At 46.5% G+C, this 15,491-nt stretch overlaps 1 protein-coding gene across 6 annotated transcripts in view; it reads left to right on the top strand.

Moving 5' to 3' along the window:
- Gatad2a (GATA zinc finger domain containing 2A) overlaps nt 1-15,491 on the top strand; it is a 94,356-nt gene that overhangs the window by 35,266 nt on the left and 43,599 nt on the right. For 4 of the 6 annotated variants that reach the window (XM_028786084.1, XM_028786088.1, XM_028786089.1 and 1 more), the window contains exon 2: nt 12,058-12,159. The exons of the other annotated variants lie outside the window; for them this stretch is intronic. The gene's annotated coding sequence lies outside the window, so the exon portion shown is untranslated. The remainder of the gene's footprint in view (nt 1-12,057; nt 12,160-15,491) is intronic. 6 annotated transcript variants of the gene reach the window in all.

Below are 15,491 nucleotides of genomic sequence, written 5' to 3'. Positions count from 1 at the left end.
CCTGGAGCCCCCAGGCCTGGGCTATGGAGAGACTGGGGCTAGAGTCCCATCAAAATCAGGAGTAGAACTTAGGCCTTCAGGTGCCACTCTCTGTACCACTGTCCATACCTGAGAGACCTGGGCAGTGGCTCTGACTTCTTAGCTTCACGTTTCTCACCTGTCAAGTGTGGTGTCAAGGGAGGTACCTAATGTGAAAGAGTAACAGTGATGTGAAGACCTTGAGGGTCATGATGGCAGTGCTTCCTAATGGTGAGTGGGTTTTGCTGGTACCTCCTAGGTACCAGATGAGTGATGCTGGCAGCCCTTGATTCTGGTTATGGGGATCAAAGAATATTTATTGGGCATCAGAAAACCAACCCTTATGGTCTGTTAGCATGTAGACCTTAATTACTTGTTTATTGTCTTGTGTTGCCACACTGATGGATACTTGAGATTGGAGTTAGCAGAAATTTCTGAGGGTGCAGATCTGTCCATCTGCTCACAGGTAATAGCTCCTCTCACCTGGGAATGTGAAGGTGCTAAGGTCATTTTTCTAGAGGTGGGGGTTAAATGGGAACAATCTTACTCTTACTCTAGATTGCAGATTTCCCTGTGGCCATCTTGAGTTTGACATGCTTTTTTTTTTTTTTTTTTTTTTTAACTTTTGTGAGACAGTGAAGTGACTTGGTAGGTAAAGATGCTTGAGTTAATTCCTGGGTCCACAGAGTAAAAGTAGAGAAGTTGTCTTGCAACCTCTCATGCATGCTCCCACACAGAGCTATAATGAAGGGGTCCCAGGCAGCCTCTCATGCATGTTCCCATACAGAGCTATAATGAAGGGATCCCAGGCAGCCTCTCATGCATGCTCCCATACAGAGCTATAATGAAGGGGTCCCAGGCAGCCTCTCATGCATGTTCCCATACAGAGCTATAATGAAGGGGTCCCAGGCAGCCTCTCATGCATGCTCCCATACAGAGCTATAATGAAGGGGTCCCAGGCAGCCTCTCATGCATGCTCCCATACAGAACTATAATGAAGGGGTCCCAGGCAGCTGGAGAGGTGGCTCAGTGGTTAAGGCTCTGACTACTCTCACACAGCTCCTGGGTTTGGTTTCCAACATCTACATGGTGGTTCACAACCATCTGTAACACTACTTCCATGAGATCTGATGCCCTCTTTGGCATCTGTGGGCACCAGAAGCATGTGGCACACTGATACAGGCAAAACAGCCATACGCATAAAATAAAAATGAAATAGATGTGCATAGGGAAGCAGAGACAGATGGATCTTTGTGTGTTTAATGCCAGTCTCATCTATCAATAGCGAGTTTCAGGCCATTCGGGGCTTTATATCAACTACCCTGCCTTCAAAATAAATGAGTAAATAAATGTACTTTTAAATAAAGAGTTTGCACATGCACGTGGAGGCCATAGACATGATTGTCTTTTTTAATTCTGCCTCATCTTAAGATATTTTTGGGTGGGTGTGGTGGCACATGCCTTTAATTCCAGCACTCATAAGGCAGAGGCAGGAGGATCTCTGAGTTCCAGGGCAGCCAGAGCTACATAATGAGACCTTGCCTTTAAACAAAGAGTCTTTAATAAATGTGTGTACTGCCGCATTTACACATGTGAAAGTACAGAGGGCAACTTGCTGAAGTTGGTTCACCCTCCACCATGCAAGTTACAGGGCTTAAACTCAGGGTGACAGGCGTGGCTAGTGCCTTTTCCTACGTGTCATTTTGTGGGCCTCTCCTTTGGTTTTAATAAAGGTTTGCTTGCTGAGCCTGTAGCTCTACTGACTTGGCTGTTGGCTCGTGAGCCGCAAGGAGCCTCCAGTCTCCTTTGCAGCACCTCACCTGGTTCTGTGTTGAATTGTTGATTGACTGTTCACTGATTAAACTTTATCACAGACACTCCCCCCCACCCCCAGCTTCTGTGCATCTCTGGCTTGAACTTAGGGAGATCCACCTGCCTCTGCCTCTTGTGCTATCATTAAAGGTCTATGCCGGGGGCTGGAGAGATGGTTCAGTGGTTAAGAGCACTGACTACTCTTAAGGAGGATCTGAGTTTAATCCCCAGCAACCACACATGGTGGCTCACAACCATCTGTAATGGGATCTGATTCCCTCTTATGGTGTGTCTGAAGACAGTGACAGTGTACCCATGCATAAAATAAATAAAGGTCTAAGCCACCATACTCTGCTAGTTTGTGCCTGCCTGCCTTCCTTTCTTCAAGACTCAGCTTCCCAGAAATTCACCACTGCAGTTGGCTTTATTTTTAATTTGAGATAGGACCTGGGTAGATGGTTCAGTAACTATAAGAGCTTTGGCTGTTTTTGGCAGAATACCTGGGTTTGATTCCAGTGTCCTCATGGTGTCTGAAAAACCCTCTTCATTGGTCATCAGGCACACACATGGCATATAGGCAGGCAAAATACCCATAAAATAGGAAAATTTTAAGACAAGGTTTTACTCTATCTAGTTCAGGCTGTGTCTTTGAACTCACGGAAGTCTGATGAGTGCTGCATTGCTAGGTAGCATCACCATGTCTGGCTCTTGCTTTGAACCTTTCTTACCTGAAAGGATAATCAAAACTGGCACCAGAACACAGTACAGGCAAGGAACTCTTGAACAGTCTCTGTTGAGTTTTCCACACACCCTCCATGCTGGTCTCTGCCTATGGGATAGGCTGCCTTGGTGCTCAGGATTCCACTTAAGGGAAGAGTGTGACCAAGATGGAGTGGTCCTCTATTCTCCTTGCTGGTATCCTGGACTTGCCTTGTTTGTGCTGTCTCTTGCTTGTGCTGTCTCTTGCTTGTGCTGTAAGGTGAGGCTGGAACAGGTGTGTTCCCAGAGGATTGGAGTGCTGTGATAGGCCAGGGCTGTCTAGGAAGGCAAGGTCAAGGTGTTTCGGCAGTGCAAGATCTTAGAACATCAGCTGCAGGCTTTCCTGGGCCCTTTTCTGCATTTGGGAAGTTGCAGGGACTGGTTGTTGCTGGAGCTTGTCTGGGCTGTGATCTGATAGGAAACAGTCCTGGGCCCTGCTTTGCACTGTGACATCCCTGTGCATGCGTGGTTCAGGAGGGTTCAGTGACACAAGTAGCTCAACCTTGAAATCATGTGATATGGCTCAGACCCCAAGGATACAAGCTGTGTGGTTCCCCACCCCCCCAGAAGCTCCCTGGAATAAAGCTGTCCTTGCAAATAGAAGGCAGTGGTAGGTGCCAGAGACTGGCCCAGAGACAAGCAGTAGGTGGGGAGTTTCACTTTTACAAGTTCTGTAAACTATAGTAGTTTTTTTTATTTTACTCTTTATTTTTTTATACTTCATTAAATGTGGGCATGGGAGGAGTTTAGAGGACATCTTTCAGGTGTTGTGGGTCACGGAGGTTGAACTCAGTTGTCAAGCTTGGCAACCTTTGTCTGCTGAGCCATCTAACTGGCCCATGTAAACTTCTTTTGGGTGGGTGTTCAAGACAGTTGTTTCTCTGTGTAACCCTGGCTGTCGTGGACTCATTCTGTAGCGCAGACTCTCCTCGAACTCAGCTTTCTTACAGCCTCTGCCTTCCCAGTGTTGGGCCACCTGGCCCTCATGTAAACATTTTTAATAATGCTAAATCACCCATTTAAGAATGGCTACAATAAGCCTGGCTTGGTTACCAGGTAATCTCCATACTGCGGATTTGAGGCCAATTTGTAAGTCTCTGAAGTGGGGAAAGTTAAGAATTTTACCTTCTGTGCATTTACTGCACAAAAACATATGACCTCAAAAAATAATCTATAACTATGAGAACATGGATCTGTCTGCCAGGCTTAGTTTAGAAAGAGACTAAGGCAGACACATTGAAGGCCTGACTTGTGTCAGCTGCTAGGGGATTTACAGAAATGCTTGTTGCTCTAGAAGGTTCATTGTGACATCATCTGGTAGGTAGAGTGTTGGAGCACAGAAATTCCTTGGCGTTTCTTTAGCTCCTGTAGGGGCAGGACCTAGACACGCTCCTCCAGCTTAGTGGGGTGACCTTCCTGGAGCCCCTGAAACCACCAGGAAATATTGGGGAGAGTCTTAGGTCTTCCAACTGCTCTGCTTGAGGGGGGGGTCACAGGTATTCATCTTTTTTTCCATAGTTATTTGTCAATGTGTCTGGTAGTTGGAAGTATGTTACATACTGATGTGTTCTTGCAGAGGGCAGTCAGAGAAAACTGTCCCCACATTTCAGGCTGAGTCCTCAGTGACCTCAACATGTGGCCCTTGAGCAGCATACACCAGCAGGACATCCTGTAATTCAGCTCTCTGCCCACAACAGCTCCCTGGAGGTGGTGTTTGCTCCCACAAGGCTTATTATTCTCAAGGCTGCTCCCCTCTTTGTTGCCCAGTGTTGCTCTCCTGGGTTTCTGATGACTGTTTATCAGTCTAGGTTCCTAGGTCCCTCCTCCAGCAGCTTTTAGAACTCAGGAAGACATGTTCCTCTTCAGTATGGGTGTTGCAATGTTGAGAAGGAGCTTCAGGGCTCACCAGGCCAACTACTCTCCAGGAACTTCCTGTGTCCTGTTGTCTGGAGGTTTTTAGAGTGCTAGGCCTATAGATGCTTTCGGAGCGTTAGGACAGAGGCTCAGTTGTTGGTATTTTTGGTACTGGGACCCACTAGCCCTTCTCTTTGCTTTCCCACCCAGGGATTGAGTGGGCAGCTAACTTATCACTAGCCAGCACGTGAGCCTCTTCCATGACATGGGCACTTTGGAGGTCCTAAGGACTTCAAGAACTTCATGCCAGGAAAGGGGTGGGGAAAAAAGGAGTTATCACAGGGGAGCAGTCCCAGCTTCCCGGCAAAGAAGCCATTTCCTCTTTTTCTTGTCACACTTCCTTCAGGTGTCTGACAAGCTTTTCACATACCAAGCGTCTCAGTGCTGAGCACTTCAGACCTTTCTGAGGCTCACAGACCTTGGCCTACGTACATTTCAGTATGCAGGTGTTTGCAGTTCCACCAGTTGCTTGGTCATTGGGAGGAGCATCCACATAGGAGCTGAGACGTTTTGAGGAATGGCCTTAAATCACAATAGCCAAAGTAAGAGGTAGCAGTGGTTTCCTCTGGAGGTCCTTCCTGGAGCAGAGGTTGTCACTTGGTTCACAGCACAGTACTGAGGGGGCTTCAGGAGGGAGGTGGGCTTTTTCGGAGGGCTGTGGGTCATTGAGAGCCACAACTGGTCAAAAGCGGTTTTGAATCTTGATTATGGCTAGTAGGAAAGGAGAGTGTGATGAAAGTTCCTGCTTTCTGATCTGTGAGACATTGGTGGGATACTGAACCTCTGGAGTAAGAAGGGAGGGGTGCTGTTGAGGGGTTCAGTAGGGACCACTTGCCTACAAAGCAGAAGCTCTAGGGTCCATTTCTAGCATTGCAGAGAGAAAAAGAAAAAGGGTGTGTGTACATTATGCCAACCACCAGTACCAAGACAGCAGTGAGTTCCCAGCAGTCATAGGGAGGAGGCTTTTCTAGACTCAAGGCTGGGCCTCTGGGATCTTCAGCTGTGAGAGAGGCTGAAGCAACAGCTGCTCTCTGGGAGGCCTGGCTCCGGCTCATGCTGGGGGCTGGGGCCCACATGGCTGCCTCCTACCTAGCCTTGGATTCTGAGGAAAGACAGAGTTTGTGTTTATGACTGGTTTTGCCCCATGTTTGTGATGGAAACATTGTTTGTAAGTGCTGACAACAGTGTAGGGGGGGTGGGGACGGACAGGACGTGGTCCTAACTGTTGCCACATCCCAATCTATTTAACTTGGCTGGGTGTGCTGGTTGGGGAGTGCTTATTTAAGTGACAGGGACTTGCACCAGAAGTGGCAAAAGGAAAAGAGGCTTCTTTGCATGGCAGGGACCTGGGCATACAGGTGTGAGGAGCAAGTAGGGGAGAGACAGGCTTACTGGAATCATGATGTGTGTGTGAGTGCATAGGTAAGGGGAGGACAAGGTGAGTCAGGGATTGTGGGTGCTAGGACTTGAGATGGTGGACAGGACTCTGTACCATTCTCATCTCCTAGAGCTAGCTTTGGTTGCCAGGGGGATGGGCTGAATGGCCAGTTTACCCTCTGGCTCCTTTGCTTTCCTGGGACTGTTTCTCTAAGTCTGCTTAGTCTGATATGTCTCTGCACCCTGGGGACATGGTTAACAAGGCTTTTTGCCCTAGGGAGAGCAGGCACTGCTCAGGTTCCCTGGGGATGTCCTGGAGCTGGAGCCCAAGCTCTGCCCTGTGCTGTTGTGGCTGGGGTCCCTCTGCTCCTCTCCTGAACAGCTCCAGAGTGCTCCTTGCTAGTCCTTAGAAATGAGGTTCCTCATTACCGTTTGAGATAGTGCTTTCGGTTTTAGTCTGTTGTATGTCACCACTGCTCAGCTCTGTCGTTGTAGGCAGACACAGACACGCATTGGTTGTGGCTGTGTCCCGGGAGAACTATTTGCTTGAATGTGGGTAGCAGGCATTAGGGTGTGATCCCCAGGTTGGAACTGATTGTGAGCTGGAGCAGAACTTAGCAATAGAGCACATACTTAGTGTGTATATTGCCTGCAGTGGGAGGAACTGGAACTCCGAGTTCTAGGCTACCAGGGCTACATTAAGAACTGTGAAGCCTCAGCCAGGTGGTGGTGGTGGTGGTGGTGGTACAGGTGGTACAGGTGGTACAGGTGGTACAGGTGGTACAGGTGGTACAGGTGGTACAGGTGGTACAGGTGGTACAGGTGGTACAGCACACCTTTAATCCCAGCAACCTGGTCTACAGAGTGAGTTCCCAGACACCAGGGCTACACAGAGATACCATGTATTGAAAAGCAAAATGAGAAAATAATTATGATTCTGTGTTGCTGGGTATGGTGGCACATATTTTAATCCTAGCACTTGAGAGGGCATGGCAGGCTGATCTTTGAGTTGTGTGAGTGAGAGTGTGTGTGTCTTGTTTGTCTCAAAAAAGGGGAAGACTTGAGTCTTGGGTTTGCCCTAATCCTTCTCCACCCACTAGCACTTTGGTGCTTCCTTTGGTGCTTTACCTAGTACCTTCCTTGGTGTTATGAGTTCTACTCCTAGACAGGGTCCAGATGAGCTTTGTGAAGTGGGTAGATGCTTGGTTTGTGCAGGGGAGGTCACACTGGGTTTGGGAGGGTCAGAGACAGGAGCAATGAGAAGTGCTGGATTCTTGGATCTGTGAGGAGGACACAGTGGGCAAGGTGGCAGATGTTTGGGTACAGACTGCACAGGTGTCAGTGAAGGCAGCTGGTGGACAGAGAGTAGTGTTGTAGAGGATGGAGAGTAGGTGCTGGACTCATGCAGGCCCAGGTCCAGGAGTGTAGTATGTATAGCTAACCCTTCCTGTCAATTGCCAGTGCCTTCAAACATCTGTGTTGCCTCCTGTGTTGGCCACGAGTAACCTATCAGGCTCTTTTCTTCTGCCTTCATCCTGGAGTTAAAAAGAGCATCCTCCAGGCCTTGCCTCAGAGGATCAAGTGGCAACAAAAGATGGGGCAGCCACAGTGACAAGGCTTGATTTCATGGCTGTGGCTACCATGGTTATCTTCCTGTCAAAGTGTGGTTTTTCTCCAAGTAGGACACAAGGTCAGGGTGGGTTACAGGAGAAGGGTGTATGTGTGAGTGGAGGACCCAGGTGCAGGGTCAAAGCTAAAGTGTAATGATTTATCAGGGGAAGTAAAGAGTCTCCCATGAGCTGGTAATTGTGCACTTAAGGGTTATTTGATATTGTTTTAAATGTATGAGTTTGACATAAAAAACAGCAAAGCTTTCTGAACCCAGTTAGTGAGATGCAGTGGTAATCACATGATTATTTTAGTTTCAAGAAATGCTCCTTGTTGTGGGAATGCTAAGTGGGTTCTGCTAGATCTCTACTCATTTCTTGTGAGATTCACATTGACTCACTGGAGGGAGGGGCTGCTGCACTGAGCTCCCCAGACTGACTCCTCCATCCCAGCCCTGTTACTCAAGTACAGACTTAGAGCACTAGCTGTGTGTCAAACACTCTAGGTTTCTGAATTGGAGCCAGGCAGAATCTGATCACATAGCCTGTGCCTTACTGCTTGGTGGGAAGGTCTACAGACACTGGTGCTATACTGGGTAGGGGTGGGCTGAGGGTGCCTTCCTGGGAAGCTCTGGAACAGACTGGGTTGGGGGCCACTAGCAGGTACAGCAGGAGGCAACAGAATAGGCTAATAAGTTCAAGCACTTCTCCAGGGTAGAGGCTTCTGGATGTGGTGAGGCTATGTGGATTAAGCATTTCTTCGATTTTTAAGTATCATAGTAGCCTGGTAGTTATTTTTTTAGGCCTTTCTCAGTTTAGAGTGGAGAATTGGTGTTTATTTTTGTTATTTTGGATCTAGTCTATTGTTGGCTCAGAAAATCTTGCCTCAGCCTCTTGTGTGGCTGTGACTGCAGGTGCAGGCATTCCTCTTGATGACCTGGATTTGAGATCCATCTTTGCAGAGGTTTTGTTTCAGATGTGAAATGTCCACAGTGTGAGGGTGTTTGGTGTATAAGGCTGGGATGGAAGTCCAAAAATGAGATTTATTTGGGTAGATGGGCACTGGGCTGGCCGGCCTCTGGAGTATGTATGTTGCTTTGAGTCCAGTCAACTGTTAATACATTGATAGATGGATTAAGAATGTATGGTGTGTGTGTGTGTGTGTGTGTGTGTTTGTACACATGGGTGGTCAACTTGTGAGAGTCTTCTATTTACCATGTGACTCTAGGGGATTGAACTCAGGTTCTCAGGCTTGGTAGTCAGTGCCTTTACCTATTGAGCTATCTTGCTTGTCCAGAGGCTTCTTGAAATAAGGAACCCAGTTCAGAAACATCCCTTACCCTAGAAGAGAGAACAGTGTGGCCATTTAGAGAAGCAGCCATTTAGAGAAGATATTCAGACATATTTAATATCAGACTAGCAGAATTGAGTTGGGGGGGGCTACCATATCCAGCTTCTTTATAGGCTGTGAGGCCTCACGCTTGTATGATAAGCACTTGAGCCACAAATATGTGCCTAGCCTCTGCCTTGGGTTTATGAGAGCAGATTCGTTGTATTTGTAGGTCAGTTGGGAAGAGAATTTGTACCTCCTAACCATGAATAAGGGATTTCTTTTTTTCTTTCTTTCTTTCTTTTTTTTTTTTTTTTGTTTTTTCGAGACAGGGTTTTTCTGTATAGTCCTGGCTGTCCTGGAACTCACTCTGTAGACCAGGCTGGCCTTAAACTCAAGAAATCTGCCTGCCTCTGCCTCCCAAGTGCTGGGATTAAGGGTGTTTGGCACCACTGCCCGGCAGGGATTTCTTTCCATTTGTTGTTTACTTTTGTAATGTTGGAGATGGCACCCAGGCTTGATTCCTGCTAGGCAAGCTCTCTGCCAGAGTTACATCCCAGCTCTGTGGTTTTGGTTTTTGTTTTGAGACAAAATCACTGTCTTGTTCTAGAGTCAAACCATCTTCCTGTCTCAGTCTTAGGTGAATGCCACTTTAACATGACTTTAGGTTTGTTTTTTTTTTGTTCCTTCTGCATCATGTTTTCATGCTGTTGTAAACAGATTCTGTTGTAATCTTCACTTCTGACTGATGTGCGTCTGGAAACACAGCTGACTTTGTGCACTAATGGCCTGTGACTGACCCAGGCCAGGGTCTTGCTAACTCAGACCATCACAAATTGAGAACATACAAGCAAGGGTTGGCAAGGTAACTTAGCCAGTAAGGTTTACCTGACCACTCAACCTGAATTTAATACTTAAAACCTACATAGTGGAAGGGAAGAACCAGCTTTTGAAAGGTGTCCTCTGACCTCTATATGCAATTTCACTGCTTTCTTTCCTGGGCGTGGGACTGTAAACTGGAGATGTGGGTATTGGCCACCAACCGGGAGACAGGATCAGAGGCTGCATATTGCTAGCCTGGGAACAAGTTGAGACTCAGAACTGAAAGGTGGTTTCTACAGAAATTGTTGCTTTTGTTCCATGGTAAAGTTGAAATCATCACAGGGTGGGGTCTATTTGTGCTGGCCTTGATCCTGAAGAGAGACAGGTGTTTGGGCACCATACTAGGGTTTCCTGCCTCTGGCTAAGAAGCTTGAACTTAGTGGGTCAAGCAAGTGAGGGTTAATAGCATTTGTTGGATTTCCCAGTCTGCACTGAGCTGGAAGGCCCTGGTAGTGTCTATGGCAAGGGCCTTTACATGGAAGGAGCCTTGTGCTCTGTGATACCTAAAAATCTCTCTGGCATTCACTTCTGACTTTTTACTAGGCAAATTTTCTTGAGAGTATTTCTCACAAGAATTTGTGACCCATGAGTCACTAATTACTGAACTAAGTTTAAAAAGATTTCTTGGTGGGCATGGTTGTGTGTGCTTTTAATCTTAGCACTTGGGAAGCAGAGACAGGCAGACCTCCAAGTTCTAGATCAGCCAGAGAGATCTTGTGAGATCTTGTATTATAAACTGAAAACTAAACAGAAAAGGTTTCTCTTTGTAAAAGTGTACGTGGGTGTTTTTCTTACATATATGGGTACCATGTGGGTGCTAGGAACTGAACCCTAGTTCTCTACAAGAGTACTGCTGAGCCATTCCTTTAAAAACAACAAGAAAGCCAGTTTCTTACTAGTATGTTTTCCTGGCAGTTGTATGGACACAAAGAAAGAGAACAGAGGTGGTATTGATACTGGGCAAGCCAGGTGCATAAAATTTTGAAAGTGGGACCCAACCTGACACCACAGATTCTGGGGCCTGTCACGGAGCCACTCTGTCCATGGACCTTGGACTTCTTCAGCCATATGTCTCATCTGTATAGCAGACAGTCTCTTCTTCTCTGGGCACTTGTGCCCTCCTCATCCTCAGGGACAAGCCTGTACTTCTGCACTGGTGGTGGTTCAGAGCGGGGATCCAACTGATCTCTGTGTTGGGCAGGTTTCCTGAGTATCTGATGTATCAGGTCTCTGTTTTATAAAATGGGGTCTGCCCCGAGGCCATCCCCACATTAGATCAGCACCTGTGTCAGCTTGGTCTTAACCATTCTGTTACCCCTGGCTAGCTGTGGGAACAGCCCTTCAAGCATTTACTGTGTGTTCTGGGTGATAAATGAGAACTGTCTGCACTTGGCCTTTGTACTGGCTGGTTTTGTGTGTCAACTTGACACAAGCTAGAGTTGTCACAGAAAGGAGCCTCAGTTGAGGAAATGCCTCCATGACATCCAGCTGTAAGGGATTTTCTCAATTAGTGATCAAGGCGGGCCCATTGTTGGTGGGGCCATCCCTGGGCTGGTAGTCTTGGTTTCTATAAGAAAGCAAGCTGAGCAAGCCAGGGGAAGCAAGCCAGTAAGTAACATCCCTCCATGACCTTTGCTCCTGCTTCCTGACCTGCTTGAGTTCCAGTCCTGACTTTCTTTTTTTTTTTTTTTTTTTAAAGATTTATTTATTTATTTATTTATTTATTTATTTATTTATTTATTTATTACATACGAATACACTGTAGCTGTCTTCAGACACACCAGAAGAGGGCATCAGATCTCATTACAGATGGTTGTGAGCCACCATGTGGTTGCTGGGATTTGAACTCAGGACCTCTGGAAGTGCAGTCTCTGCTCTTAACCACTGAGCCATCTCTCCAGCCCCCAGTCCTGACTTTCTTTAGTGATGAGCAGCAATGTGGAAGTGTAAGCTGAATAATTTCCTCCCCAACTTGCTTCTTGGTCATGATGTTTGTGCAGGAATAGAAGTCCTGACTAAGACAGCCTGTTACTTAGTGTTGTTGTCATGCTTTTGTTGAGAGCTTTGAAGATAGGTCTGGGATGTTGTTCATAGGTTACTCCATGTCCACTAGGCCTTAGAAATTGATTTGCTTCTCTGTCCTGTTGTGGAGGGTAGCAATGGCAGAGTTCACTATTCCTATGGACGGAGGCATTTTCTTCTGTTGTGAACGCTGGAGACATCTTGCTCGAACTTGGCAGGCTCTACCACTGAGTTAAACCCCAGCACCGGAGAAATTTGAAATTTCCTGCTGCCCAACCATTTTATGGAGGAACTCAGTGGTTTTTTTTTTTTTTTTTTTTTTGTCTTTTGGTTTAGGTTGCCCATCACATTGAGCCAATATATCCACGTAAGTTGCCTTTTGACAGAACTGTGGCCATGGCGGCATGGTAGGACGCGTGTCCCGGACCCTGAGGCCAGGTGAGTGCTAGGAACTGGTGTCTATGGAATGGAAAGCTGGCTTAGACAACCTCCACATATCTGATAGAGCCCTGCTCAGGAAGGAAGGCAGGGAGTTGGGTCCCTGTGGCATCAGGTATGACCCTTGAGCCTTAGGATAGACAACATGTTTATTGGTCACCTGCCTGGGGGGCGGGGGGCGTGCAGATAGAGGGTAACCTTTGATCTCCAGCTGTATCTCCTCCCAAATGGCTAGAATTGTTCTTTAGCCACTGCCCAGCTAGCTCTAATACAAAAATTTCAGCTCTGCACAATGCAAAAGGCCAAAACTCCACACGGGAAAGAGGGACCTATCTGTTGCCACCAGGGCCTTACAGTGACATTTTAGCTTAACACCATGTACCTGTAAAAAGGAGGAGGAATTGAGTGGTATCCTAGAAGTAGGACATGGCTTCAAAACCTCCTAGGACAGCTGTTTCAATTTTAAGACTTTAAGACTGTAACATGGTGTCTTGCCAAATGATTTATCAGCATCTGGTTGGCTACTGAGTGAGATCTGGCTGCTCTGACATCCGTGCTATGCTGGACACTGGCTGTGAGAGTGTTAGGGTTTTGTTTTTTAATTTTTTTAATGTGTATTAGTGTTATACTTACATGTGGGTCTGTGTACCACTTACTACTCACATGCCAGGTACCTGAGGAGGTCAGAAGAAGACATCAGAGCCCATGGTATTGAAGTTAAGGATGGCTCTGAACCACTATGTGGGTGTTGGGAATTGCTGTGTCCTTTGCAAGAGCAGCAAGTGCTCTTATTTGAGCTGTCTCTTCAGCCCCTTACTTTGTTTTCTGTGCCAGGATATTACATGTAGTCCAAAGCTAGTCTTGAACTCACCTTGATCTTTTGCCTCAGATTCCCAAGTGCTCAGATTACAGGGTGTGTACCACCAACTCTGGCTTGTTTCTTGAGAGAGTATTACTATGTAGCCCCAGTTGAACTCCAAGTAATCCTCCTGCCTCTGCCTCCCAGGTGCTGGGATTCTAGGTTTTAATTTATGTTTTCTAGGGTGTGACCTGGTTTAATACTAGGCCATATTTACCTTTTGCTGCAGCTGGGCTTTCCAGATCCCTGGTCCCCATGTGCTAAGCAACTCCTGCCATTACCAAGGTGCACACAGACCACATGCTTACCCTAGCAGGTTCTTCTGCCAGTTCAGGTTTGTGGACAGAGTGTTTATCCTTAAATCTCATTTGCTGGGGGTGCAGGAGTGTGTGTCTTGTCTGTTTGGTAGCGATGATGCTCGTGCATGTGCTAGGTATTAGAGATCTTACATGAGATGTGGCTTTAGAAAAGCACTTGCTTCCCAGAGAAAGTAGTACATAGCCACAGCACAGTCAGCACTGTCTTCCTGCTAAGGAAAATTGTGCATGTTGCAGACTCCCTGAGATATCTTTGCTGGAAAACACTCAGCTGCAGGCTCTGGCTGCTTCTGTAGAGGAAATCTGTCAGGCCTTACCGGAATCATAGAACCTATTGTGTGTTTACTTAGAACCAAAGCTAACCTGTGGGTGGTGGGAAAGGATTTTGACAGGGGAGCTTATTATTTACTTTGCCAGCACCTGGGTGAAGGATGTGGGTAGTGATCCTGTGTTCTTTGCTGACAGTAAAGACAAGGTGAAGGAAGCAGAGAGAATGCTGGCCAGAGAGAGCCTCTTGTGCAGGATTCTATCATCTTCAGTCTTACACAAAGTATAGCATGAATCCATTTTCCTAAGGAAAGGTGTGTGTACATTTGTTCTTTATTACTAAAAATTTCATTACTGTGTGTTACAACGTGAGTGCCATGTGAAGGGCATATGCACAGCATAGCAGGGTGACTGTCAGGTCTTGTTTTCTCCTGCATTTTTACACTAGATGGCAGTTTTGTAAAGCTGGTTTTTGGAATCAGGTTTTTGCACTTTTATTGATTTTATTTTGTTTTTCCTGTTAGATATTGTAGAAGAAACAGATAATGTCTCTAAGGTCCAAAAGAGAAGGACAGAACTTAAGTCAAACCAAATCACACTGAATTCTGAATTCGCATTAGGGACATGACAATTGTGTCAGAAAGGCCCACAGTGATAGCACAGATCAAGTGGGACAGGTGATTACAGCAGCAGCAAGTCCTAGAGTTCCTTGTGTTGAGTCCACTACAGTGGTGCACCTCGGGGGGTGGTGGTGGGGGGGAGCTGGCCTAGTGAGACCCTGGCTTGATCCATAGTACATATGAAAGCAAGACCACAATTGATGGTGAGCAAGGTGCCAGCTCCTTAGAAGGCTGAAGCCCAGGAGTCTTAAGTCAGCCTGTGCAGCAGAGGGAAACCCTGTCTCTAAATGAATAAATTCATGTTGGCTCTCAGAGAAAAAGAAGCTGGCAAGTCCCCATTTTCCTTTAGAGGATGTTGGGGAGCCAGCGTTATTTCACATGTGGAGGAGATGAAGCATGTACCCTGCTTCTCTAGCCTGAACTTGGTAGTACCAGTATATAGAAGAGGGAGACCTATCAACATAGACCACAGAACCTTTGTTTATTTCTAGAAACACAGTTTTGCTGTATAGACCAGACTAGTCTCACACACATAATTCTTTGGCCTTAGCCTCATTGCAGGGATAATAGTCATGTGTCACTACACCAGCTTTTGAGGAAGCTCTGTACACACGTGACCAGTCTGTCACTGGATAGTATTGTGGAGGGACAGTATTGTGGACTTGCATATTAAGTACCCTCAGTGGCCAGCATAGCAGTTGTCACATTCACTAATTACTGTGAACATACAGAACTGTGAGTTTAGTTTTACAGCTACAGAATGAATTTTTGTTGTTTTGTTTTCTTTTTAAGACAAGGTTTCTCTGGGTAGCCCTGGCTGTCCTGGAACTTGAACTTGCTTCATAGATGAGGCTCAAACTCAGAAGATCTGCCTGCCTTTACTCCCCAATCCTGGGATTAAAGGTATGTGTCATTACTGCCAGGCTCAGAATGAGGTATTAAGGTGCAGAGAGCCACATTCAATGGCCACCACTCTCTAGAGGTGGAGTTGAGTGGTGGTATGAGCACTGGCCATTTTGTCTCAAAGATCAGTTTATAGGAAATTGGATTCCTATCATGTTAACTGCAGAAACCTCACTCACAGAACCCAACTATGGTAAACAAATGACTTAATTTAGGGTTGGTGGGGAGGAGAAGCATGTCCATAGAGAAGGAGGGGTGAGCTGTTAAGTGGTTGAGAATGTCACCAAGGGGATGTTCAAAGCATTGGCTTCACAAGGCCTGTGTGGACATGGAAGACATGAGGTGAGGGACCTGGGGAATGGACAT

The sequence above is a fragment of the Grammomys surdaster genome, unplaced genomic scaffold (assembly GCF_004785775.1).
Source record: "Grammomys surdaster isolate TR1022 unplaced genomic scaffold, NIH_TR_1.0 125429, whole genome shotgun sequence".
Lineage (NCBI taxonomy): Eukaryota > Metazoa > Chordata > Mammalia > Rodentia > Muridae > Grammomys > Grammomys surdaster.
The sequence above is the reverse complement of the archived record's forward strand: the minus strand, read 5'-3'. Positions and strand labels throughout refer to the sequence as shown.